Source organism: Pinus tabuliformis, chromosome 4_2, assembly GCF_031772625.1.
Source record: "Pinus tabuliformis cultivar Carrire ecotype Pingquan chromosome 4_2, CPIR1, whole genome shotgun sequence".
Lineage (NCBI taxonomy): Eukaryota > Viridiplantae > Streptophyta > Pinopsida > Pinales > Pinaceae > Pinus > Pinus tabuliformis.
In genome coordinates, this window is record NC_142304.1 from 484,261,192 (window position 1) to 484,288,210 (window position 27,019).

General features: G+C 36.6%; 2 pseudogenes; one reads left to right on the plus strand and one right to left on the minus strand.

Moving 5' to 3' along the window:
* Nucleotides 1-8,825: 8,825 nt before the first annotated feature.
* Nucleotides 8,826-12,950, minus strand: LOC149170066 (putative pre-mRNA-splicing factor ATP-dependent RNA helicase DEAH5 pseudogene; annotated as a pseudogene).
* Nucleotides 12,951-15,588: 2,638 nt separating this feature from the next.
* On the plus strand, nt 15,589-17,408 carry LOC149170067 (uncharacterized; annotated as a pseudogene).
* The last annotated feature ends 9,611 nt before the right edge of the window (nt 17,409-27,019 follow it).

Sequence of the window (27,019 nt, forward strand, 5' to 3'; positions counted from 1 at the left end):
GGAGGCTAAGTTTGAGGGAACATTACTCAGATTTGTATGTAGACCTTTTACACATGTTGAAAAGGAGAACTGGAGCAATGAATAATTGTATTGGAGAGAAAGAAGCCTTAAAATGAGGAGCATTTAACACTTGGGGCCTATTCATGATGGTACACCACATGAGGAGCCTTAACTTCACACATGTACAACTTGAAGAGAGATTCCTTCAATTGGAGACATTATCTTGTGGAAAATATTAGGTTGCTTATGTATCTATTACCCACCACCAATGGGTGACCCCATAGGGTAATTTTTCTCCTAGATTTGTCTTCAGCTTGCAATCAACAACCCTTTGCCAGCCACCTAATAGATTTTGCATACTACTTTTCTCCCCCACTTGAGTCAGCCATTGTGTACCCTTACTCATCTGTTAGGATTGTATGGTTGAAGGTGGCAATCCAATCCTAAATTTATGATTTCTCATTATTTAATCAGGTGTTTATGCTTGTTTTTGTTGGGTGCATTTGGGAAGATATAAACTTTAGTTGTAGTATTCATGTAGTAATCATGCTAGATTTCATTACATCATGTGTATCTTGAATATGGACTTGCCTTACACAAGGGAGAAAGGAACTACGATTTATGTGAGGAAAAACCTAAAGGAAATTTGAAGGATCAAGGGTTTGTGGAAAAGAAGCTATAGAAAAGACTTGGAGCATTTTGCTTGGAGAGCTTGTGTGAGGATAGCTTGGTGATATCAAAGGTGAAAGTTTGTGTGAGGAAATCTTTGTTAGAAAATTATATATTACAGATCAATGGAACACATAAAATATATTGTAGAAATATAAACACATAAAACAAGAGAGACATAGATATATGTTGTTCACCCAATTTGGGCTATGTCCATGAGAAACAGACAGTCCTTCCTTTTATATTATCTAGCAAACAGAAGAGATACAACCTACAACAGATCCGGTGTAATTCCCTCTTTTCTCTCACACAATCTCCTCTCTCTTTCTCACTCAGAATACATATATCTTCATAGATGCAATACAATTCCCTCATATATAGTGAGGGATTGCCTTCTAGGGCAAAAAACCCTAAATTAAACATAACTTCTACTGTCAGATCTCTACCTAATGAATGGCCCAGATTGACTATGAAATTACAACATTTTACAAGGCAATTTTACATCTATTTTTAGCTTCAGGGGGGCTCCTAAAGATCATTGCTACCCCCCCTCGACCCCCCTTGCAGTGCAAATATTAAGGGTAGCGTTGTCGCCACATTACAAACTAGGGTCCAATGCGGTGATACCTATGAATAAAGAAGATAATCAGGCTCCACACCCAATAATCTTGGTGAAAGAACAATGATGAACGTGTTAGTGTTGATGCTAGCTTGTTTTGGAGTCTTTGGTGTGACTAGATAGCTTGGTGGGATGCCTTGCTAGGCATTTGTATTGTTGGTTAGGGTTTGCTATTAATGGTGGATGCCCTAACTAGGGTTTGAGGGCACTTGAGAGTGCTAGCTTGTGATAAGCTTGATGAACTATCTTTTACCTTGTGATAAGTTTTCCATATTTACGTCAAACATAATTCTTATGCACACTTTGCTGCCTAGACTCCAAACATTGTGTACTTGTAGATTTGATTTTCAGCATATTTCCCATGGTGAACAAATATTTTCTAATGTTTCTTGGTATATTGATTTATCATAAAAAGTTAACATATTTTGTTGAGTGACTAAACAAGTATATGGAAGAGTATAGGGAAAAATTGTGTCTGTAACAAACGTGTTAGTAAGTTATTTTCAGATCTGTTATATCTTGAGGAATGTGCCCTAAGGGATGGAAACATAACTCCCTTGGAGTTTGTAAGATGTTTATTTTCTTGGGATAGACATAAATGAAATATATATAATGCTATATTATATGTTTCATATATTCAGACTCAAGACTTTGGCCGAAACTTCACAGGAAATTGATCTAGGAAACCTCAAGGTTGACTCTTGAGGTGAAATTTTAGAATTTGCATTGATCGAAGATTTCTCAAAATTTTCACAATAAATCACGATTCATGACTCATGACTCTTAAAGGTCATTTTCATATGTTTCAATAATTCCCTCTAGATCAAAGCTTGCACTGGATGTGTTTTCCTTTTCAGGGATGCCCCTCAAGGTCCAACACTTGACTCAACCACCTCCAGTGGATTAAATGACCCTAAGCCTATCAAACAAACATCATCCTCCAGGATTTATCACGTTTATCAGTCCATCTAATCTTACATCACCAGATAAATAAGTTTATGGTTTACAAGGATTTTCTTTGCATATATGTGGAATGACAAAAGTATACCCACATTCTCTGTTGGGACGGGCTCCCTAGGGTAAATTTTGGGTTAGTTTAACCAATTTTTGTAAAAGTTTTGTAAAGGATGTATAGTATCCATGAAATCTGAATGTAGAGCACGCATTTAAGTATGAATCAAAGGGGCTTTAGCCCCTTGTTTTTGGTAAGTAAGAGGTTGACTTTGAGACTCACCCATAGGTTGTGGGTCATGGTTTTGTATTGGAAATGCTATATATATTTGAGTCATAGTGAGTCTAGAGGAGTCACGAAGTCAACATAGAGATTGTTTTGGGCATTCCTAAGGAAGGAAATCTCTGATTCCTGTACTTAGGTGAAAGGGAAAGGCTCCTATAGTTGAGTGCATAGGAGGCCTTGGTAAGTCCATAGATGAGTGTGCAGACACCTGTAGCTGAGTGCGTGGGGTAGAAGAAGTTTGTAAACTGAACGCTAAGCTTAATAAAGACTTCTTTTAGGAAAATTATCTCACTTATGAGTATTATTCTTACTTGCATTCATGTTATGTTGTATCGCTAATTGATATGTTTTCTATGGAATAATGTGTAATTATTGCACGAACCTATTGAATCTTTAATATTTATGCAGGAACTAAGTAACTGTCTGTTTTCATGAAGATAAATGTTGAAGTTGTTATTATTTGTGTTGAATTGGATAGATTTGCACAAAGGAAGATCTAGGGTTACTAATTAGTGTGTGAAAGTGGAGAGTTGGCTTCTTAGGGGTTTATAAAATCTAATCACAGACCTTCGCAAAGGTATAGAATCCGTTACTTAAAGTTACAGTAGCGGATCATAGAAATATATTGTTCTGCGCGAAGGTAGACCTAAGCTACAAAGGCTTAATATCAATTGTCAAACTGTCTCTGGATGCAGAAAATTGGTTCTAGCATCCCCCATTTGGGTGAGACAACAACCCACGCTATGCAGTTGTTGCTGAAAGGGCCAATAGTTAGGGTTTTGTTGGTTGGCGTGAACAACTATGAACCTAGGTCAGGCCCTCTTAAGCCAACATTCTCTCTATGTGAGGTATGATGGAATTGATTCAACTAGAAAACATTCTGGAATGGGGTTATTCATTTAACTTGTAACATTGAAATATAGTTTAAATAAAGTAATGATAAATATATCCATCAACTTTAGGAATTAACATCCAAGGTTCTCCCTCTTCTATACCAATAGAGAGCTTGTTGTTTTACTATTCTAATTTTTTCTTCTTTTATTTTTATCTTTTTATTACATTGATGCATTAGCTGAACACACTCGACAAAGTCATATTTTTCTAACTCATCCATGTGAAGGTGACTTGGCTGAATGAAATCTTAACTCAAGCTCTAGAGCAGTTGGCATCTAAGTTGGATTGGTTTTGGCCAGAAAAGCCATCTAAATCTACCAAGCTAAGTTGACTCATCCGACTCTAATAATATGACTTTTTCCATCCTTGTATATTTTAGCAACACAATCATAGCAATAACAAGGGAAAGAAGTTCCATCAATAGGAGTATGGCCACCTCAATGTCAAGCCTATCACCCACAAGTAAGTTATAAATGACATTATTTCCCTCATAAATGGATTTCCTAAATAATGTGAAGAAAATTGCATAATCTTCCCTCAAACTCTCAACTTTTGTAGAAAATGTAGGGTTCCTTGGTGCTCATTCTGATTGATTATACTATATCTCTCCAACAGGATTTTCTATATTCCATGATATGAATACAATCCATATGTATTTACACTATGGCCTTGCAGAAAGAAAGGCTAAGGTGAGAAACATATGCATAATTCATAATGGAAGGAATGGAGGAGGGAAATCCATCCCATAACATGATGGTTAGTGATCTTTCACTAAGCCTTGAGTGCTTTTAAACAACATCAAATTATCAATGCTATTGGCACCTAGCTACAATTTCTTCAGATTCAGATCTGTACCGTAAAGAAGTTAACACCCAAAAAACTGAATAGCCTAGAGGTTGTAGATATGAGGTAACTGGGTAACAGTGTGTCTTTATTTCCTCATCTATTCCTTATGTTATAAACAGGAGATAATCCTAGAAAAACATGTTGGTTTTAAATGGTCAGAAATGTACATATCACATGTCTATCTAGAGTTTTTATTTTGCTAGCTTGTTTCTGGAGTACTAACCTAATATATAGATTTAAGTATTTTTTCCTTTTGTTGACCTCAATATATGTATTGAAGATAGTTGAGTAAGAATTGAATGATTTCCCCACTCTCAAGAGTCGGTTGTCAAGGAATGTTGAAGTTAAAGGCTGCTTATCTGTATTATAATGATCTAGTTTACTTAAAAGGGAAAAAAAACCAAAAAATGTAACACCATAATACCTCCTCCCTTTGTTAGGTCTGCTGTAAGGTTTGGAAGACTAAAATTATGAGGCAGTTGTCCAAGTGATCTAAGTGAGTCCCTTAGGCTATCCTCCAACATCTGGGACAACCTGTAATGTGCACCCACTGTGTCACCAGATAAGAATGTGCACAGTTGCACATTTTTTCAATATTCCAATAAGAAACACTTTGTGTGGCCTTTCAGAAACTAGTGAAACAATTATACAAATTGAAGGCATATTTCCCATATGGTACTCATGACCTATCACAACATACTCTTACTGAAGGCAAATGATTTTTTTTGGGTACATTACATTTAACCCTTGAAATGTTGTCTAGATGGCTTATGCATTAGAGACTAGAGGATTCCATCTATTGCTTAAGATTTTAAATAACCTCAAGTTCTGCTTGGGTTCATTTGGTATTAAAATTCCACTTTATCCTCTCCCTAAATTCAATAAAGTGGCCTCTAAGGTCACTTTCAACTTGGGAGCATTGGGGCTAGAGGCAAGCTTCATCTTGTTCCCATTCCTCCATGTGGACATGCTAACGATATCTTGGCATTTTACAGTTGAGTAACTTTCTTGCACTGCTTGCTTTTGGAGAAAATGAGTAAATAATACTGATCGCCCATAGATATTTAAACTATTCGTGCCTTGCTACTTGTTTTAAAGTGCATTAATGTAATAATCATGATGGTGGATGCTTCCAGATATTTATGATCTAAGCAACTGTTCCCCCTCAAAATGCATGTATTTTTGAGGAACTTTGCACAACAGTGTGATGGACATTTATAGTAGTTATATTCAGAATTCTAGGCAACAATATTTTATATACTTGTTGAGGTATTTTCCAAGAGAGTTCAATTGTTGTAGGAAGGGTGTACACTCAGAGGGGGCTTAATACTCCCATTTTTTCCCTCATCCAAAGATATAAGTAAATCTAAGAGGGATCATGAAGGAGAAGTAAAATCACTTGCCTTCTTTAGATATATTTAAGGAAGAATTGGGTAGCACTATTCTCAATAGTTTCCATAGATATACAACCAAAGACATCAAGCCACAACACAATGGTGATATAGTCCATTGGGATAAAAATAAATAAATTTCTCATTTTAGGCATAAAGTTGTTATTCTCATTGCTAGCTCTGACTTTCTCCATAATTGTTTTCATGTCTTGATGGGCTGAGAGTGTTAACGAGATCAAGTTTCAAACTTATTCTCAATAAGGAATACACTTATTTTTTCCCTTGAGCACTTTGAGCAAACGTTTCAATTCCTTGAGTACAACTTGTGTCTTTGAAGCCTAGGTTCGAATTATGTATCTTAATGATGAACAAGTATTTATATATCTATTTGGGGGCACCTTTTGGTTTTTTATTCGGTGGTTGGTTCAAAACAAAAGAATATTTATTGGGTGATTCTGTTTCATTTTATTATCTCGTATAGATTTATCAAAATGGCACCATGGATTAAATCTTTGGAGACAGAAAATTCTGATACATGCACACAACCAGGAATCTTGCTTGGGGGCTAAATTGAAGGTGTTTACAAAGAACAAAAACTTAAAGGAATATGTGGAGGTGGACATCAGGGAAAATCCAATGATAACTTACATTGAAAGGCATACCTTATATGTCACTAAAAGAAATATCTCAAAGCACAATCGAAGCTTGGCATAAGTGAGCAATTGATATTTGTATGCAGGGAGGTATTTTTCATCTTTTAGCATTGATATGAAAGTTTATTCCACACTCCCACTATAGCTTCAAATACAATTGTTAGGCACTAATCTCATAATTTAGACACAAAAATAGCAATATTTTAATTAAAATCATAATCTAATCGAACACAATTCATAACGCTATGTAACTTGAGAAAACAAGGACAACTTACATTCTTGCAGATGACATATCTTCTTCTAGCTCAAGCCTCCACGACCTGTATGGATTTTTTGATGTATCAAGTGCCCATGCATCATATAATGTCCACTTCCCTAGAAGAATGTTGATCTTAACATCATAGCTCTAAAACTAACAGTCAGCTAACAATGAAGCTATAACAAGAAAGGTGTGATTTTTGTGGCATTCTCAAACTACATAGTTTTTCAAGGAAATTAGCAAGTATTCTAAATCACATGAAAAAATTTCAAGTTATTATGGCTTACCATCATTTCCACTAACATTTACAAGGTATCATTGAGAAATCAAGTCCATTACATGCCCATAGCGTGGTCCTAGCCCAGGTCCTTGCACAACCACCCTACAATACAAAGCTTTGCATTCAAACCTTATCCAAAAGAAGTCATATCTAGAGTAATTTGATATATGTGAATCAGATACCAAGAAATGTATACCTATTCCATTTGAATTTTGAATGATTTAAATCAAGCACATATAAATCATCGATAGAATTCCTTGCAGGACCAATGGCACCCCAGAAGACAATTTTCCTGGTTATACCTAATAACAAGCATAACTAGAAAATGCTAGAGTTAATTTTTTTTATAGAATAATAGAATTGTAAAAGCATTCTAAGTTTTCCAGAATTTGTAACTTATTTAACCTGGAATTGTAATGTGATCCTTCCACTAAAGCTTCTACCCGAATGACAACCATGGTACCCATTGCAGTTGCGGTATGTGCTGCCCTTGGAGATGGAGGCTCCCCCATAGGTAAATATCTGTAGGTTCCAACAAATATCATAAAAAGTATAGTACAAATAACCAGGCCATGCAGAAGGCCCTACATTCTATTCTTATCCGAACAACAAAATATCAGAAGGTTTATGCAATTAAGAATTCAAAAAAACAATCTCAACAAAAAGTTATCTAGTAAAAGATGAAAAGCTTCAAAACTATGTCGTTAGTCAAAACACAGATGTAAACCATGATTAAACCTTATTGCACATAAATCTAATCTACTCATCCAACTACAACTTATTCTTACTACAATTACATCATGTATAAAGTCATATTGTTGACACAACAATACATCCACCAATGGATATAGATCCTAGGCCTAATAAATCAACATATCTAACAACAACAATGATTTGGTCATCCCTTCATCAGATCTGATACAATTTTGAAAAGACAATAAAATACAGAAACACCCAAAACCAATCTATCTCTAAAATTAATACTGATGCAAAGAAATATGACATGTTCAATACATAAAATAAACATTTAGTTTAAATTTATAAAATATGTAAGTAAAATTCATTTTTGTTTCTGCAAAAGTGGAAACTACATGGTTCGTTAGATCATGTGGCGACATTTATATGTCTTTAATGAATATTTATTTCAACTTTTAGGTGGGACTTCTCCCAGAAATATTTATAAAAGTTGTAGCTAGAAACAAACCTTGAAAATGTTACATAACTATGAACATGCCATGAGAAAATTTCTAGTGAAGGATAGAAGGGTGCTCCAAGATAATGAGGTAAGACCCATGGACCTCTCCAACAGTGCATCGACCCCTACACAATTGTTGATGGCTCTAATGAGGAACCTACAAAATGGTCTCACTTATCCTTAGCAGACCAAAGCCAAGTAAAGTCAGTTGGTCATGAGGTGGCATTTAAAAGCCTTGAATGAATGTTTATTTCAATTTTAGGTGTGACTAAAGTTGTAGCTAAAAAAAAACCTCGAAAATGTTTCATAACAATTAACATGCCTTCAGAAAGTTTCTAGTAAAGAACAAAAGAGTGCTCCCCAAGATGATGAGGTAGGATCTGTGGAGCTCTCCACTAGTGCATCAGTCCTTAAACAATTATTGATGACTCTGATGAGGAACCTACCAGTCCCACTCATCCTTGGCAGTTAGCACCAACTGATATTGACATCCTCTGTTCAGCGCAACACTAGTAGTTCTTGACTTTTTATATCTTTTATAAAAATTTTGTTGCACTGGTACTATACCATGTACTTTATATTAGCTAGACATTTCTTCCCATAACTAGATACTTCAAACTTTGTCATTTTCAACTTTTAACATTGACCTGAGAGTTTCTTCCACACTCTCACTAAAGTGAGAAACTGAGATTTGTATGTAGGGAGGTACCCTTCCAGCATACTGTGGGAAGAAATATTTGGATATTTTGCAAGAGTCGAAAGAAAACAACTTAAGGACTGCATCAAAATTTCAACAGGTAATGATAAAGTTGAACACCAAGAAGCTTGTAAACACACCCATCCATAATGGTTAGCAATTTGTTTCTCACATCCTAGGCTCTCCTTAAAGAGCGAGATTTCACAAAATTTTCAAAACACCAAGGACCTGAGAATATTTTTGCCTTCCAAGACTCATACACGTCTAATAATGTTAAGTGGTCCCCTTCTGGTTGGAAATTTTTTTCCCTTTTTTGGTAACCCTAAGCTTACTTCTCTCAAGGCCTGTAGAAAATGTTTTGTGTCTGAAGCATTTCTATTATGGTCAATATCTCATTGCTATAGCTAAGATCAACACTAGCAAGGAGCATCTTTGACAAAGGATTTTCTAGTGGAAATTCAACCATTTTCGTCCCCAATTTGGTTAGAAGACCTTCCTCATCCAAAGCTCCTAAACTGTATAGTTTTTCCATTGCAGATATGAGTGCTTGAGGAGGAGGGGAATCCATAAAATCAAAGGAGAGGAGTTCATTGAGTCCCATGGCTTTTATGGTGAGTGTCGTGAGTCCAGGATTAATCCTCTATATTTATGGCACAGTGGTGGGCATAATCTCATTGCAATATGTACTTTCTCTGTGTAGACGATAGCACTTACCATGACCTATACGACTAACACATCCAACACATTTCTTAGCCTCTGCTTGAGAAATTGGTGTAATGACCAGTGAATCCAGACTAAGTTTTAGATTTTAGACATTTTGCTTAGAAAATATAGGATCAACAACATAGTGGATTCCAACAACGGTCAAAGAAGTTTATGTGATATTGTTGGCAACAACCACTTTTATTTTACCTAGAGGAGAAGGCTAAAAAATTCTTGACTAGATCTCCTTGGGAAGAGAACTGTATACAGACAAGATGATGAGTTTAGGAACATTCTTTCCAATTCCTTTCATTCGCTCATAGTGAATCTGACATGCAGTATCAATTTCCTCTTGTCACGTTAAGAAGAGAAGAATATCACCTTCTGATTTTATCAAGTGAATCTCCATGATTGTGATCAATGCAACATCCAAATAGTCACTCTTCGGTTGATTGGTATACAATATCTCTACGGAATAAGTCCTCCCTAGGATAGTGAATATATTGCAGTTGAAGAAATATCCTCAAAATTTATGAGCGTCTAGAGTGGCAAAGGTGACAATTAACTGAAGATCAAGCTTGTGTCTAACCAATTGCTTCAGGAGCCCAAACAACACATATGTGTGAATTTTCCTCTCATGGGCCTCATCAAGCATGACTACTAAATACTAAGATAATTATTCATCAACTAAAATCTCTCTAAGAAGCATATTGTCAGTCATTTACTTAATCACAGTCTTTGACTGAGTGCAATCCTCAAAACAAATGACATACCCGACCTCCTCCCCTAAATGACATCCAAACTCCTCCACTACTCTTTTTTCTACATACATAACTTCCACTCTATGAGGTTGGGTACAATTGATCTTAACTCTAGTAGTGTAGCCCACCTCTGCCAAATATTGGGTCACTTCAATGGTCTTTTCGGAGCTAGTCTCCCTAATGACAACCAGAACTTGGTTTTCATTCACTACCTGGATCAATTCCTTCTTCAACTTGTAGATGGGAAGGTTCTCTCTCTGTTCTTGAATTGAGAGCTTGACCATTCCCTAAATGTTTGTTCTTTTCCAAAAGCATCATTTTCCACTCAGGCATATCATAAGCAGAAAGCCTAACCCCCCTCAACTCCTGTGCAAAATACCTATCACCTATCCTTGGCTTTGGATCCTCCCATGATCGATTCAAATCCTTTGGAATGGAATCTATCATGGTCCTATGCTACTATTCTCAAAGCTCCCTTCACTCCTTTATAAGTGTTGACTGTGTCATCGCTGCTCTCTGCAGTGAACCATGAAGATTCTTCATCGTCCTCACAGGTGAAACATCGATCGAGTAATGAGTTTGCCCTTGCTGGAAAGTAGGTTCATCCTCATTCAACTCGATCTCGAGATCCTCCTCAACAGTAACCTCATCTTGGTAAAGAATTCCATTGCCATCTTCATCATACATAGGATATTCCCTCACATTCAAGACCCTAGATGCAACCAGCTTCTTTCTGTCCCACTTATCGAGATAACTCATTCTCTTCAGGGGCCTCTAGGAAGGCACATTTTCTTCCTCATCCACAACTTACAATGGTAATACCTGAAAGACTTGTCCTCTTTGTGGGAGGCCAATTGGAATTGAGAATATTGGCCTTTAGAGCATAATCATAGATGCTTTTCTTCATTGGAAACAGGTCCTCACTAGTTTTTTGATCAAGATCCATCAAGGAAAAGCTCATTTTCTGTCCTGATATAAAAATGAATTTGACCCAAACCTCGTGGCCTCTCTTAATGGCTTCCTTTGCATTAACCACCTTCCTACTTGCAATCTGTGAAACATGAACCCTCTTTCACTCGAAAATGATTCAACTGAACAAAGCACCATGTATCCATTACCCCAGAAACCCTACCCTAATGAACCCCAAATAACTCGGGCTCCTTATTGTAGGTGTTCTACTCCTTATTATAGTTTGGTATAACAAAAGGCTAGCTTGAGAATCTTGGCAAGGGAAGGTTGTGAAGGAAGTTATGTCTCCCCATGTTGAAAAAAATCAAATTTTCACCATGTTGAAGAAGTCCTTTGACCTTAAATTTGATAAAATGAGTCAAGAAGAAAGCATTTTTGGTCCTCCATTTGAAAGTGATGAAGAAGAAATTGAAGAAAAAATTCCAAGTTCAATGGAAGGTCAAGAAGAAATCATTTTTGGTCCTCCATTTGAAAGTGATGAAGAAGAAATTGAAAATTTCCAAATTCAATGCAAGGTCAAATTTTGGTTCTAAGAATAGATCTTGAAATATTCTCAGGAAAGGTAGATGTTGCACAAACTATGTCCATGTTCAACCCAAATGCAAGCCCTCTTTTGTTCTAGGAGTAGATCCAAGCTTCAGTTTTCGTAAAGGAATTGAGTAATTTTGGTACATATTTGAGAATTTATGATAACATTTTGTCACATGATGGTTTTGGTATAGATTTGGGAATTTTTGATAAGAATTTGTCACATGATGATTTTGTCCCCTCTGAAAATCAGTTTTGGTTTAGAAATTGTAAAGAATGCAAGGTGAAACCTCCATGAGTAGAGTTGAGCCTCTTCAAGATGCATTATACATTAACACAACAAAAAAGTCATCCCTAGTCATGGATATGAAAATAGACTAATTATTTTAATATTTTTTAGGTGGAGATAAAATCTGACGCATGCCATAAGGTGGAAAAAACTTTTTCTTATTTCCCAAAATTTTCAAATCATGAAATCAACAATTTCTCACACATGCATTATCCTATGCCTTTTTCTTTGATGATATGTTAGTCTTTGACACTAAGTGTGATAGTGAAAAATACATTAATTTCATTACAGTCATGTTCCAGGGCACCAGTGAAATATAGACAAAAATCTTTGTGGTAGATATTCACCTTGAGAATGAAATGGGTCTCTTTGAGGAAATCGATGAATATGTTGGCTTGGTGAATTAAGAAAAGAATGGTGAAAAATAAAACTTCTGTTTGATGACATTTATGGACAAGAAACAAGAAAAATAATGCTTCCCTATTGGCATACATTTTTAGGACATGATCTACCCTATGTGTCCCTACACTTGGTCCACATAAGAGAGAGGGGATGACCTCTAGCAAAGATGAGGGCATCTAGTGTGAAGGACCTCGAGAAGATATTGATCCGGACGATGGTGTCAAAATTGGATCTGGAAGGGCATATAAATCAAATGAAGATGGATCCATAATCCAACCCAATTACCATAATCCATGGTGAAAATTGAATGATATCTCTGGGATATGGAAGATGGAGAGATAGATCATGTAACAGCCTCAATCAATAGGCATATTGAAACATAAGTCTCCTCTTTTTTCACCAATGAAACTTTCTAGTTTTCAAACAAAAAAAGCCACGCCCTTGATCTGTGACTTCTAATCACCTTGATACCTTGAATCTCAAGTCTTATTGTATCTGTTCCTGTGTGATATACTTCCTGAGAAGCACCACCATTGCTCGACTTTCCACTTGAACACATGACTGCTCGGCTTTAATAAGTCACAATAATAATAATAATAATTCTTTTCTTTATTTCTTTGACAAGTACATTACATGATGACTCAAATACATTAAATTCTACCCACATATTATAGTTTTCTGCACCTAAAAGATTTTGTGTAAAGCATTTGACAAAACATGGATAAGGGACGATGTCATTTGCACACAAATTTCACAAGTTCAATCCTATCAGTTGAACTCAACACCAATTTAACCCTACTTTAACACCAAGGTTAGTTTTCTAAAGGGACATAACTGATAAAAGCATAGAAAACTATAATAAAAATCAATTAATCAAAAGAATACATAACACACTAATGTTGGGTATTATATACCATAAAACCGCTTTGCTTAACTTAACTTGGATTCTATTGATGAAAAATATTTCTAGAGCATTCCCAACTTTCTCAGTCTCATCCTTAGCTCTCTGACACAAATCTTCTTTGGTCTCCAATCTCACAGATTCCAAATATCTTATTTCTCTAATACAATTTTGGGAGATAAAGTTAGCAGATCAAGAAATAGTTTGATGCTTGATTGTGCAAAAATAACCTATAAAGGAACTAGAATAAGAAAGACGAGTGGAAAATCACATTAGTTCTTTGTGCTAGGTGATTCTTTGTTGATCAATTTTCTCAACAAATGAAAAATTTAGAAAAAAAAAATCTCATATTTCAATAAGAATCATTGTTTCTAGATACACAAGATCTTTGAATGAGATTTGGCATTTTGGTCCTTAGGTGCAACCCACTAGGGGAGACTCCAATTACAACCCTCTAGAGGAGACTCACATAACTTTACATCTTTGCTATAATTTACAAAACTTAAGAGTTTCCTCACTTTCAAGATCAAGTATATTTCTCATCAACTCTTTGCTGATGGCATAATTCTCCTTGGACAAAATCTGCAAACAAACGCTAAACATTGTCCTTATAAAAGTAGGATGGAGTTGACTGATAAAAAATGCCACTATCTATGCCTGAAATCATCTCCATTGCTAGGAGAGAACCTTGCAAATCTAGGAGATCCATTTAAAGAAGGCTCTGGGAGCTTTCAGATCTCTAGGAATTCCTATCCGAAACAAAGTAAAAATAATTGGGAAGCGATAACAGAGAAAAAAAGAGTCAAGGAATCAACCCTTACAAAAGAGATGGCTATACCAGGGAAGGATGCTCCATCTCTTGAATGCATCTTTCAATGCATGCCTTATCTTCTGTTGGAGAATCCATGTACCTCTAAATGTGTTCTTCAAGAGATAAGAAAGGTTATCAGAGAAGATGCCCCTTTTAAACTGGTGTAGAATTTAACAGGAGGAAATAGTAATCCATCATTTAACAACAACTAAGAATGTTTGGGAGTATAATGGACCATTCAATATCTAATTGTACATGAGGGTAAAGGCTTGTGTTCTATTGGAGTTGAGGTTAGGAAGAAGGTACTTGAAAGTCTAACTTCCCCAAACACCACAAGCTATGTTGAAGTGTAGTTCCATATAAGATCTTTCATACACAAATTATAATTCTAAGTGAGTCCCTCGAATATCATTTTTGTAGAAGAATGCTTACCTAAAAAGATATTTATGCTAAAGCCTTGGAGGTCAACGGTTCATATGATGAGATTTCATCTTGCTACATTCCCATAAAATATTTATTTTCATTTTTTTCTAATTGATATTGATAGAGAGTCTTAAGAAAGTAATTCATATTCCATAAAATAATTATAGAGATAATTGAACGAGGTTGCAAGAAGTCATAGTTCATTCCATTGATCAAAAGAACAACTTCTTAAGTAGGCATGGAAAACTTTCATGGTTAGAATTGGTGTGTGGGATCATCTAAGTAGCAGAGGTGAACATTCAATTTTTGATATTGTTAAGTTTAACCAAACTAGATTCTAAACTGAAATCAAAGAATTATCACCATTTTATTGTTATCATTTTCTATTGTCATTTCTCATGACTTAATTATATTGCCACATTCAGAAAAATATGTTGTTTTGATAGTAATTTTTTGTGATTCAACGTTTTTGCAAAGAAATATGCATTGATCTAATGAGATGTAAAATTTTCCTAAAAATTACCTTAAAATCCCTTAACAATACAGAATTAGCATCATTCATTGAAAAATAACTTGATCTACTTATCATCATTGCAACCTATTCAATGTAGTAGTAGTATTACACAATAATGAAAACTAAAGTGACGAATAAAATTACCCAAGCTGTAAATAACTTTTCGTGTGGGAACACAAATATATCTGAACTAGTTCTTATTTCATGCTTTACATGGAATTATTGAATGACCTGAAAATCATACCTTTAGAAAAGATGAACTCTAGCTAGCCACAATTGTCTAACATAAGTTACAAATGATTAGTCCAAGTCTCCCTCTCTTGCTTTAGAGATAAGAGTATTACCATCATCCTCTGCCCTCACAGCAACTAAGTTGTTCCCTTGAACATCATTTCCTTCATCTGGTCTGCTAGAAATAGTCTCTCCATTATTTGCAGGACTGGAGCTTGTTTCAGCTTGAGATTTCTGAGTTGTTCAAAAGGAAGCCCTGAATGGTCCCGCAAGTGAGATCTCGAAGTTCCTATTTGTCCCTCTACCACTACCATTGATATCCAACTATTCTCATCAACAATCATTTTGAAAATCCATTGGGTTCTCTAGGAGTTGGTGACTGTGGCTCATCTGTAGCATCCATGTTGGGAGTGTTATGTCTCATTATTGATTTTGGTTGGGTGCCACCTCATCCAATTATTTTCCTTTTTAATGGTGTAGAAGAGATTTTTTGTTGGCATCTCATGGATTTATGAAGACACGTAAATGGAAGGAAACAATCAGAGATTTTATAAATGTGGAAGAATTTGGCACAGGAGTAGTTGATTTAGTTTGTCAATCTGGTCCTAGATCATGGCCTTCTTTGGTCTACACCAAGTCAACAGTTTATGACGCACAATGCAGCACAAGATATTTTTCCTTTGATTACTGGAGATACATATTATCAAATATTTGTTGAGGACTATGGGGATATCTCGAGATTAGATATTATATTCATCATTGGAGGCTATTTCTATCACACTAGATATGACAAGCTAGATAAACTTTTGCCTAGAAGCATACAGGTTCGAGGGGAGAACTTAATCAGCTTATTGAAAGCACTTTCAAGTTCCTTCTAGTTAAGAAATGCTTAGGAAAGAGTTGATCTCATGGTTGCATAAAATAGCACCCAAGAGGATCGACCAATTTTCTTCAACTATCTTTCATGGTTTATGGTTATTTATTCAAAGAAAATAGCCAGGATATTACATGTTTTTCCTATGATCTTTATTCTTCTTGCTCTTCTATTTTCGATGTCTTCTAATTTCATGTGTCTTTCCTGGCTCACAGGTCTTTGGTGTATATTTGAAGCTATGGTGTTGCATGTAGTGGGGAAAATTTTAGCAGTAATTGTACTTGCAGTGTTTTCTTTCTTGAGATTGCTAGTATCAAATTAAGTTATGAACTGGTATGCACATTCCTTCCAAACAATGCTTATGTTTTTTCCAAGTTCTCTTGTTGGCTTATTATTTCCAAAGGAAATTTGGAGAGACTCATTAGCTAATAATATGCCTAACATTGATAAGCCTTCCAAAGAGGAATGGGTGAACCATTGGGGAGCAACCACCTTTTACGCTATAGTTACTTGTCTACTTGTATACTGGAATTGGTGGATGCATTTTGACATTTGGTAGGAAGTAATTTTTATTTTAACGTGGTCAATTTTCACTATCTCTAACAAATTCTTTGGTTGATGTTTTCTTAGGTCGCTCATGGATTACATTATTCCACTCTTTTTGCCTATTGCTTTTTTTTTTGTGGAGTCTGTTTCCAATTTCTGATTGAAAAGATGGGAATGTTTGGTTTTTTCCTAGAACCCTATGGATATCTTGTTTTAGGTATTATTTTTGGTTCTGTGACTAGAATTATTGTTGGGTGGTGTGTTGGTTTATTGATCCCCATTGTGGGGAGTTGGTTATAAAATTCTGTACCACTACAATTGCTTGTACACTCAGTTGATCCCTAATGTGGGGAGCTGGTTAAAAAACCTATACCAGTACAGTTGCTTGTACAATTGAGTGTTTTTGTAATTCCATTATCTTCTCAATTTTTCCCATATAGTGTTGCTACTCCAAAGAGGCTTGTTTTTCAACACATCTTCCAAACTATAGGGAAAAACTTCTTACATTATTCGTATGATTTAGGAATTATAGATGCTAATAAATTTCTTTTTGTATTGAAAAATTCACCTACGCTATCTAATTTTGAGGAGAATAAATTTGGTGGGACTACAAAAACATTAGCCTTTGCTAATTTCAGTGAGGAACTAGTGGTTTTAACCATTGGTCGCATTGATGGTAAAGTTATAGGGTTGACAATGGATCCAATCTATCGATAACAACTAGGGAAACTACTAGCTACAATAGGAATTTTTTCTAGAAGAGACGTTTGGTTTCCCTTACAATGGGAAGGATTGTTTGCATAAGGGATTTTATACATCACCTTAGGAGGGGGTACTTTATCCTTTGAAGTGTGAATTCATAACTTGTAGGATTTATAATTTACTTCTGCAAGGTGGGTACAATATTAGGTTGTAGAGAAATGAAACAAATATTTAAATGAAGTTTCTAGATAATAGAAATGTCAGTATCCCAATGTGGCCTTGGGAACTAAGGATTTTTATGAGGGACGATTTACATCATAGTGGATTTCTTCGTGGTATGGAAGAGTGTGATAATGATGTTAGGTTCAATTGTGTTCAAGCATTCTACAGGCATATTTGAGATTCTGGTATTGATATGTATGTTCTAGATTGTTGGAGGGAAAACAATGTTGAGAAGGGAGGAATGTAATATTCTTTCCAAATGATTACTTATGGTTGAATGAGCTGAAAAACATACCTTTAAAAATGCTCAACTCTTTCTAGCCACAACTATGTGATATAAGTTACAAACCATCAGTCAAAGTGTCCCTCTCTTTCTTCATACATAAGAGTATCACCATGATCCTTTGCCCTTGCAGTAGATAAGTTGTTCCCCTTAACATCATTTCCCTCATCTGGTCTACTAGAAATAATATCTCCATTGTTTGTAGGACTGGAGCTTGTTTCAGCTTGAGCTTACTGAGTTGTTGAAAAGGAAGCCCTGAATGTCCCTGCAAGAGAGACCTTGAAGTTCCTGCTTGTCCCTCTACCACTACCATTGAAATTAGCTACTTCATGGGTAGCAAATATAGCAGCAACAACATTAGCTGCTTCATGGGCAGGAAATATAACAATAGCGGCACCACTAGAAGCTTCTCGTTGATTTGGGGCAATACCACTAGTACCACTATGGTATTTCCAGAGGTCATTTTAGGCTTGAAAGATTCATTATTATTGTTGTTTGATGTAGCCAAAATACCCCGTGAAGAAAACCCATCAAGATTTCCACCTTTCACATCCAATGTGCCACCTAAATTCCGAACCCCATGTGCCACCAAAATTCCTAACCCATGGAGATATTTTCCCATGGGAGCTAGCTTGCTCTTACTCCACATCATCTGTGGGCATATCATATCGGCAATTTGGACAAGAATTATGCGTTTCAAGCCACGAAAGAATGAAAACATAGCGATACATGTGTTTATAGGGCATCTGTCTTACTTCGGTGCCCACTTCAAATTCATCCTTGCATACTACACACTGTGTAGAATCGGTAATGTTAGTGTCGGTATCTTCATCCCTCCATCAGTGATCAAAGTTCTCTTTTTGCATGCATTTTAGGCATCTCATCTGATCAACTGCATTCCATTAGGTCATGGATCATCTGATGGTGGTGATTCTTTATCAATTTCCCTCATGCTTTTCATCTATTGGCCTATTTGCACATGTACAGATCATTTGCTGTCATTTTTATTTCATTTCAGTTGCACAAGCCATTTTAGTGTTCTCAAGTCTCATTAGGTCTACGGTTTACCACCATGATCCTCAAAAGCTCAATAAAAGGCTAGCAATCAAATGAGGATGTTCAATAAGTTCATAAAATCACAAATTTTACTCATGATTTGCTCCATAAAGGTTTTTTACCTCAAAACTCTATTTTGAGGTGAAAACAGGGTTTTTTCATTTCTTGTACAAATTTTATGTAATTTTATCGTTTTCATATGTAATAAAGCATCATCTGTAGCCCTGGGTCACCTTTCCAAACTCTTGCACTCCAACTCCTACAAAAGAGACAAGAAAATCCAAGCATTAGTCCACCAAAAGACAAAAAGAGAGTCAACCTGCAAAATAGGGTTTAAAAGAACAAAGTGAAAAGGAAAACTTTAGAAAGAGGGTTTTCTAAATGAAAAGTTCAAGTCAAAAGTATATAAAGGGATCATTTGTGTTGAAGACTTCATTTGTGCTAAAAGTGAGAGAGAAAATGGAGAAAACCGTGTTTTGAGATGAAAAGAGGAAAATTGCAGCAAGTTTCGTAATTTCCCTTGGCGCAGTGCACCTGGGTGTTGGCATGGCACACCTACCCGGCGCGGCGCACCGAGCACAGGACTTACATACAGTTTTGACGAGCGTGATGCACCTTCCAGGTGCGGCACACCTACTAGGCGCGGTGCACTTGGGTGTTGGCGCGGTGCAGTGCACTAGTCTGCCAAGCCAAAAATTCATTCAATTGACCTTCTAAAGCTCCAAAATTTTGCAAACACCATTCCTCCAAGTAAGTAAAACCGCCTACTTTTCATAGCAATACATTTTATCATCCTTGATGGTGTTTTGATAGGAGAAAAATCAAACCCTAAATTGTTGCACAGTTGCATTGCAAAACTTTTTAGGGTTTTGTAATTTTGTCATTCTTGTTGTTTTTACTCCCCTACATAATTCTTCCATATACCATCCCTCTACAATAAATTTCCCTAATCCCTTCCCCTTTCCCTCTCCCATTGACACTTATCCTACCCCCTATCCCCAAACCCTAAAACCCTAACACGTAATTCCCACTATTCCCCAAACCCTAATCTTCATTTCCCAAACCCTATCACTCCCTAATAGCCCTATATCCAGCATGAAAACCTTCCACTCATCAAATCCCACACATCAGTCTCACTCATCAAATCCCAAAGAAGAAAACAGTAGTCACCTATTCTTGAAATAAAATCTCTTCATACTCATCATTTTACAACATGCAATGGAAAATATGGAAACAAATTCAGCTTTTGAAAGGGATGAGGAAATTGTGAGTGATTCCTCCCAAGAGATTAATGCACCAAGGGAGGGAAACACATCCAGGAGGAGCCCACCACACTCATAGAGTTACTAGCTTTCCCTCTTGCAGTAACATGCTTTAAACATCAGTCTTGCTACCAGTTTGTGAGATGGTGGAGAGGGTGAAATACCACCATGAACTTGCTAGGATATTTTTCCTTCATCTTCACAATGGCCAGGTGAACTTCGCAGGTGTTTCCTTCACTTTGAAACTTCAAACTATAACTGAAGCAAAAGGTATTCCAAATGTGGGTGAACAGTGGAACAAAGGACAGCTTGTGGGCAAAGAGAATTATGAGCCTTATATCAAGGCTAATTATCAAAAGCAAATCAGTAGGGTCTTTCCTTTCAGATACCTACATGACACTTATGCTCCACTCATGAAGCTCATTATCAAATAATTCACCTGTGAAGGGATATTTTCTCGCTTTTACACCTATCATGTTAGATTATTGATGCATTTCACTAGAGTGAGGATGATGAACCTCCCCTATTTCATATGCAGAAATATTAAGAAAATGGCTACATTGGTGCAAAGAAAACCTCTTCATCAACAGTTCAACAATGTTTATCACTTTTCATTGATCAAGATTGTTGTTTTGCATTAGCATAGTTTGTTGAATGTTTCATGGGATGCTTTCATTTCACATGAGGTTTTCAAAAGCCCTCAAGTGACCCCAACAATATTTCAAGAGGAAGAAGCGCCATTAAATCAGTAAGAGGTTCATGAGACTCAAACTACAGGTGTGCCAACATTTGTCACTTATGAAAAGGGCACAAGGAGATTATTTGCAGCTTCCAAATGAGTACTATCTCCACCTGGGGTGAAAGGGGCCTCGTTTTCTTCATTAGACCACAAGCAAATGCTATCTTCACCCGGGGTGAAAGGGGCTTTTCCTTCTTCTTCAAAAAAACAGGTACAGGTTAAATGGAAGCAACCATTACAGGAGGAAGGGCTTTCTGAAGGTCAGGAGAGAGATTTTATTTTGATTCAGGAGGAGGATACTGATTTGGGCTCCTAAAGCTCAAGACTCAAGGAGATCATCAAAGAACAAGAAGCTGACATCCATGCCTTATCTCTTAATATTGAAAGGGCTAAGTGGATCATTAATTACCTTGAGCAACAGAACAAGCGATTGGAAGATAAACAGACAATTATGGAGCTGCAAACCATAAGGGAAAATAATCAAGCAACAAAAAGGAGGAAATTCAAATTGACACCGCTTGAGCAAGAGATTGATGCTGATTGGGAATCTTGGCTAGAGAGGGAAAATATGCACTTGGAGAAGCTGGTTGAGAAAGCCAATAAGGAGAAAAAGATGTTGTGCACATGGCTTATCACTATTTGGTGCCAAACAAATTTTGCAAAACTAGGATAAGGTGCCTAAAAGCCAAGTTGAGGAAGACTTTGAGGAGCAAGAAAGAGCAAGATAAGCTCAAGATCTTGGCTGAAGCTTCATTGGCCCAACATAGTACTTGATGCAGATCACTCATGCCAAATTTCAAGAAATTTGGCAAAATTTTTGGCAATTTTGAATTTTTCAAGGAAAAAACAGGTTTTTCCGACAGGTGCGCAATGCCACCTGGCGCTCGCTTTTGATAGGGACCTCATTTGGAGGAAAACTTCAAATTTTTGGATTCCTTATGAAAATTTATGCATGCCCAGAAATTACTAGGAAATTTTGACAAGTTTTTGGCCTCCGAAAGGGTCAAAAACACCCAAAAAATGCCCTCTCTGCCACTTTTTGGCCACACAGGAAACAATGTTGGGAGAACTAATTTTTGGAGGGACAAATGGACACCAAATTCAAAAATTCCACTTGTCCTAGAACGTAGATAGATAGAAATTTCTAAAAAGACAACTTCGAGAAAATTTGGTGAAGGGAAGGCCTCCAAATTCAGCTGGGAAACAGCACTACGCACAGAAAAAGTGGCACTACACACAAGATGAAAAAGTGCCAATGCTCAAAAACTCTGTTTTTCGCCTAGCTTTCTTCTAGTTTAAATTTTTCTCTCTTATGGTCAAATTCATGATGTTACATGATGTAAATTGATGTATTATGATGTAAAAATGATAAAAATTGACTTGATAAGGTAGATACATCAGTTGTAGGTGGTTTGGAGTTGAATGAATCAGTTTCCTAGGTTTAAGAGGCAAGTTGTTCCACTGCCTATTTTTGTGTTCCTAGTTTAGATATAGTTGAAACCACCCCTCTTCTCATGGATTCGACCCCTGATGGATAGCATAGGTGGTTTGGAGGTCTATATCATGTGTTTTTTCAGTCATTTGTAAAGGTTGGACTCTTGTGAATGTTTTGAGCATTATTGTACATTCATCATTGTAGTTTGGAAAGGAAATAGACCAGGGTTTGCAGCATTTTGTAGGATTCTTGTGGCAAGGTGATTTAGTATTTTTTCCTTCTTTGATTCAAGTAATCATGTGTTTATGTGTTCCATAATCTCTCTCTTTTCAGCTTAACTAAACGAATCAAGTATAAAGGTGGGATTCATTGATGTTGCAGTGCTCTACCTTAGGGTTTATTTGATTATACATGTTTTCAACTGTTTGAAGAGGATTCCTGATACTTTCATGACCTCTCCAACTCCTCACCAGTCTTAAGACTCTCCATTTCACTTAATTCAAAGTACTAAAGCATTTGCCTACCTCGCCCCATAGAAACCTCTGCAAGACTGAGTCCATTCCCCGGACCCAAAACTGTCTTTCACATTTGATCCAACAATCAACCATAAAACTCAATCAAACTCCTCTGACCATATACCTAGCCTAAAATTAGTATTTACATAAGTCATCTCAAGCCTCACTTGCTATTTTCCTGAGATTGACAAGGAGAGAGCCCTCTCCCGACCTGGTAGGGCTAGCTACTAGGTTAAGCGTGGTTTGATGTTACCCTAGACCTGCCTTCCTTCAGCCTGAGGTAGATTTAGGCAATAACATATTGATGACTCGACTGGGGAAGAAAAGTTTGTTTGTTATTGTTGTTTTCTTTATAAACTATAGACGGAGCTTGAAGTTAGCCAGGTAGCCTTAGAAATACTCTTGCTTTGCAAGTGTATAAGTAGATAAATGTTGCTTCGGTCAATCTCCAGTTTAGTTTATAAACTGAACATCTAAACTAAAAACTATTACCCCAGTTTCTTAAAGCAATTCTAGACTTTGGATGATGAGTTTAGAATTTGATAGGCTGAAAAATTGATAATGTTGGGTGTGGAGCCTGATTATCTTCTGTATTCAAAGGTTTCAGCTGGATGTATACCCCAGGAATACAGTACACCCCTCCACGCGGGGGTTCGGGGGCAGTGCCCCCGAAGCTAAAAAAATAGATGTAAAATTGCCTTGTAAAAGTCTAGAAATTTCTAGTCAATCTGGGCCATTCATTAGGTGGATGATTTGACGGTAGAAGTTATGTTTAATTTAGGGTTTTTTGCCGTAGAAGGCAACCCCTCACTATATATGAGGGAATTGTAGTGCGTCTATGTATATCTGTATTCTGAGTGAGGAAGAGAGAGGAGATTGAGAGCAAAGAGGGTGTTACAGCAGATCTGCTATAGGTTGTATCTCTTTAGTTTGCTGGATAATATAAAAGGAAGGACTAGTTGTTTCTCCATGGACGTAGCCCAAACTGGGTAAACCACATATATCTGTGTCTCTCTTGTTTTATGCATTTTCCGTGTTTATATTTCTGCAATATTTTATGTCTTCCATTGCTCCGTAATATATAATTTTCTAACAGATAATGTCCATTTGATTTTTGGGAATAATTCAACACACTGGCTTTCAGACGATACACTAGGGCCAATCCTGATCCTGATCCTCCTCCCGTGTATGAAAACCCAAATCTCATTCCCAGAATTCTCCGACAAGAAAGTTCTGTGATTCCCATTTTCAGATCTCATTCATGTCGAGTTGTTTTTGAATACCTTGAAGATCTTGAGTTTGATGAACATTTTGATCTATCGTTGTTTGAAATGAAATTTGAAAGTGAAGTTGGTTCTATTGTTCTAAATCCGGAGTTTGTCAAAGATCTTGAAACTGAAAAGGCTAATAGATCAATTGATGATTATATCTTGAATCTTCAAACTTCCATTGTGGATACAAACATTCCCTAGTTCTTAGAATCTACATCCGCAACGCTTGGTTCATTTGCTATTGTATCTGGTTCAGAGATTCCTACTGAAACTCCTTTTATCCCCACCATTCTCGTGTAGCCCACCATATCTGCTCAGAGACTCCCTGTCCCTTCTCCCCCATCAACCCCTTTAACACCTCAAATATCTCACATTTTTTCCCCTCCTTCTACACCTTATACACCCATTACATTGATTGCTATTGTTGTTTCAACTCCTCCTACATCCCCAAGGCCAGTTTCAAATCCACCTAGAGTAATGCCTGCCTAATATGCACCTCTCATTTTTCCACAAAACCTAGATGCTATGCCTGCTGATTACCAAAGAAAAATTCCATTGTTTGATGGTACCCAAGGTATCAAAATGCATCAGCATGTTGATAAGATGACCGATTTCTTTGACCTTCATGAGATAGATGAGGAAAATGTGACCATGAGATTATTTGTGCAAACTTTTGGAGGCGAAGTGTTGAAGTGGTTCAAAGCATTTCCAGTTGGGACTATCAATACATTGGCAGTTCTTCAAAGATAGTTTCTAGATCGTTGGGAGGTAAAGAAAAATCCTCTTCAAATTCTTTTTGAATATGAAAACATAAAGAGGAATGTTGGTGAAAGTGTCTAGGATTATTGTGTTAGATTCAATACTATTTATAATGCAATTCCAGCTGATATAAAGCCACCAATGGTGGTGGATTTGATTAAATTTCCTGATGGTTTTGATCCTGACATGGCATATCAATTGAGAGAAAGAGACCCAGCTACATTGGAGGATATGCAGAAAATTGCAGTGAGCATGGAGGCAAATCTGCTGGCTAAGGGAGCTAGAATGAAGACCGAGAAGAAAATGACCATAAAGGAGGAAGATTCTTCCTCAAATCACTTGCTTCACAAGATTGAGAAGATGTTTGATAGACTCACTATTGCAGATAAGCCTGAGACACAGATCAGAAATCCAAACTTCCATGGTCAGCAGCAACCACAGTTCAGAATCAAACAACGGGAACAAAGAGCACAAGACCAAGCAGCACAACAATAAGTTAAAACACCATTACAGTAGAATTTTGTACATGGTTTGGAATCAGATGATGATGAGAATATAATAGGAGAGGAGAATCATTTCGTTACACCTGATGGTTTGCCAATTTATACCATGGAGAATGAAGAGTATTCAGAAAGCCGAGCTGTACAAAAGGATGAAGATTTTATCTTAGCAAATGAAACAACCCTAGAATAAGAATCTAATGAATATCAAAGGGGATACATGAATGCCTTGACAACCTAGCAACGACAATATTCACTCAGGAATAGAGAGGTAGCCATCAATCCAATTCAAAAGAGGATGGAAGCAACACCACAAAAGAATGATTCTCCAAATGTGTAGAAAAAGGGAAAGGAGGCAACAGATCCTACCACCAGCAAAACACAATCAACAAATGAAAAGTCAAATCAACCAAGTGCATCAAAGGAGAAGACTAAAAAGAAATATGCTTCGCTCAAAGAGGTAGAGAAAACTACAACCTTTAGCTTAGAGAATGAGATTGCTAAGTTAAAAGTGTCGATACCTTTGACTGAATTAATGAAGAATAGCAGCTATAAAGGTCACATGTCAAAGATTTTGAATTTAGATCCATTATCTGATATGGTTAATGTGGAGGATGACTAGCCCGAGCTCATCTTTGGTCCAGCATTAGAAGGTTAATCTGAGGATAGTGATGTAGCTCCTTTTTAAATCAGCCTTATATTGCATTATTATGTCTTGCACAACGCCATGTTTGATTAAGAAGCATCTCATAATCTGATGCCAAAGGAAATTATGGAAAAATTGGGTTTAGATATCACTCGCAAGTACCATGATCTTTATTCCTTTGATTCTAGTAGGGTCAAATGTATTGGTCTCATTAAAGATTTGGTTGTCACTTTAGATCAGATTCCAGCGAAGAATGTTCTTATGGATATGGTCGTGGCCGACATTCCCCCTAGATTTGGCATGCTTCTATCTAGATCATGGGGTGCAAAACTCAAAGGAACATTGCAACTAGATTTATCCTATGCCACTATTCCCATGTTTGGTCAGTTGAGGAAATTATATCAAGAGAAAAAGATGAAGTATATGATCACAAGCAAGGAGAAACCTTTAAATCATCCAATCAATTATGTACACGCCGATTTAGAATCTTTTGTTCTTTATTATGATTAAGTTTTAATGATGTAAATAGTCAATTAGTTGAAGTTGAAGATATTACAGAGATCAAAGAAAATTTCAGAGCCGTACTTGATCAAGAAAGGCAAAGGCTTGATAGTACTGCTAAACAATCAACCTTCCGCCAACAACAGAAAATTAATGGACAGCAAGCAAAGGTAGAAGAGCAAACAGAGTTTCAGCACTTGGAGGATGAAGCCGGTTTGTAGAGTATGGACTTTGATGGAGCAGTAGGTAAGGATGGTGCTGGAATTGGTATTTGGATACGTAGCCCTATTTTCATCCCAAAAAAAGTCCCAAGTAATATTAGAGTTTGTTCATATAAATTGGCATTTGACTGTTCCAATAATGAAGCTGAATATGAGGCTCTTATTGCTGGTTTGAAAATCCTCAAGAAGTTGAATGCCAAAAGAATTTTAGTTTAT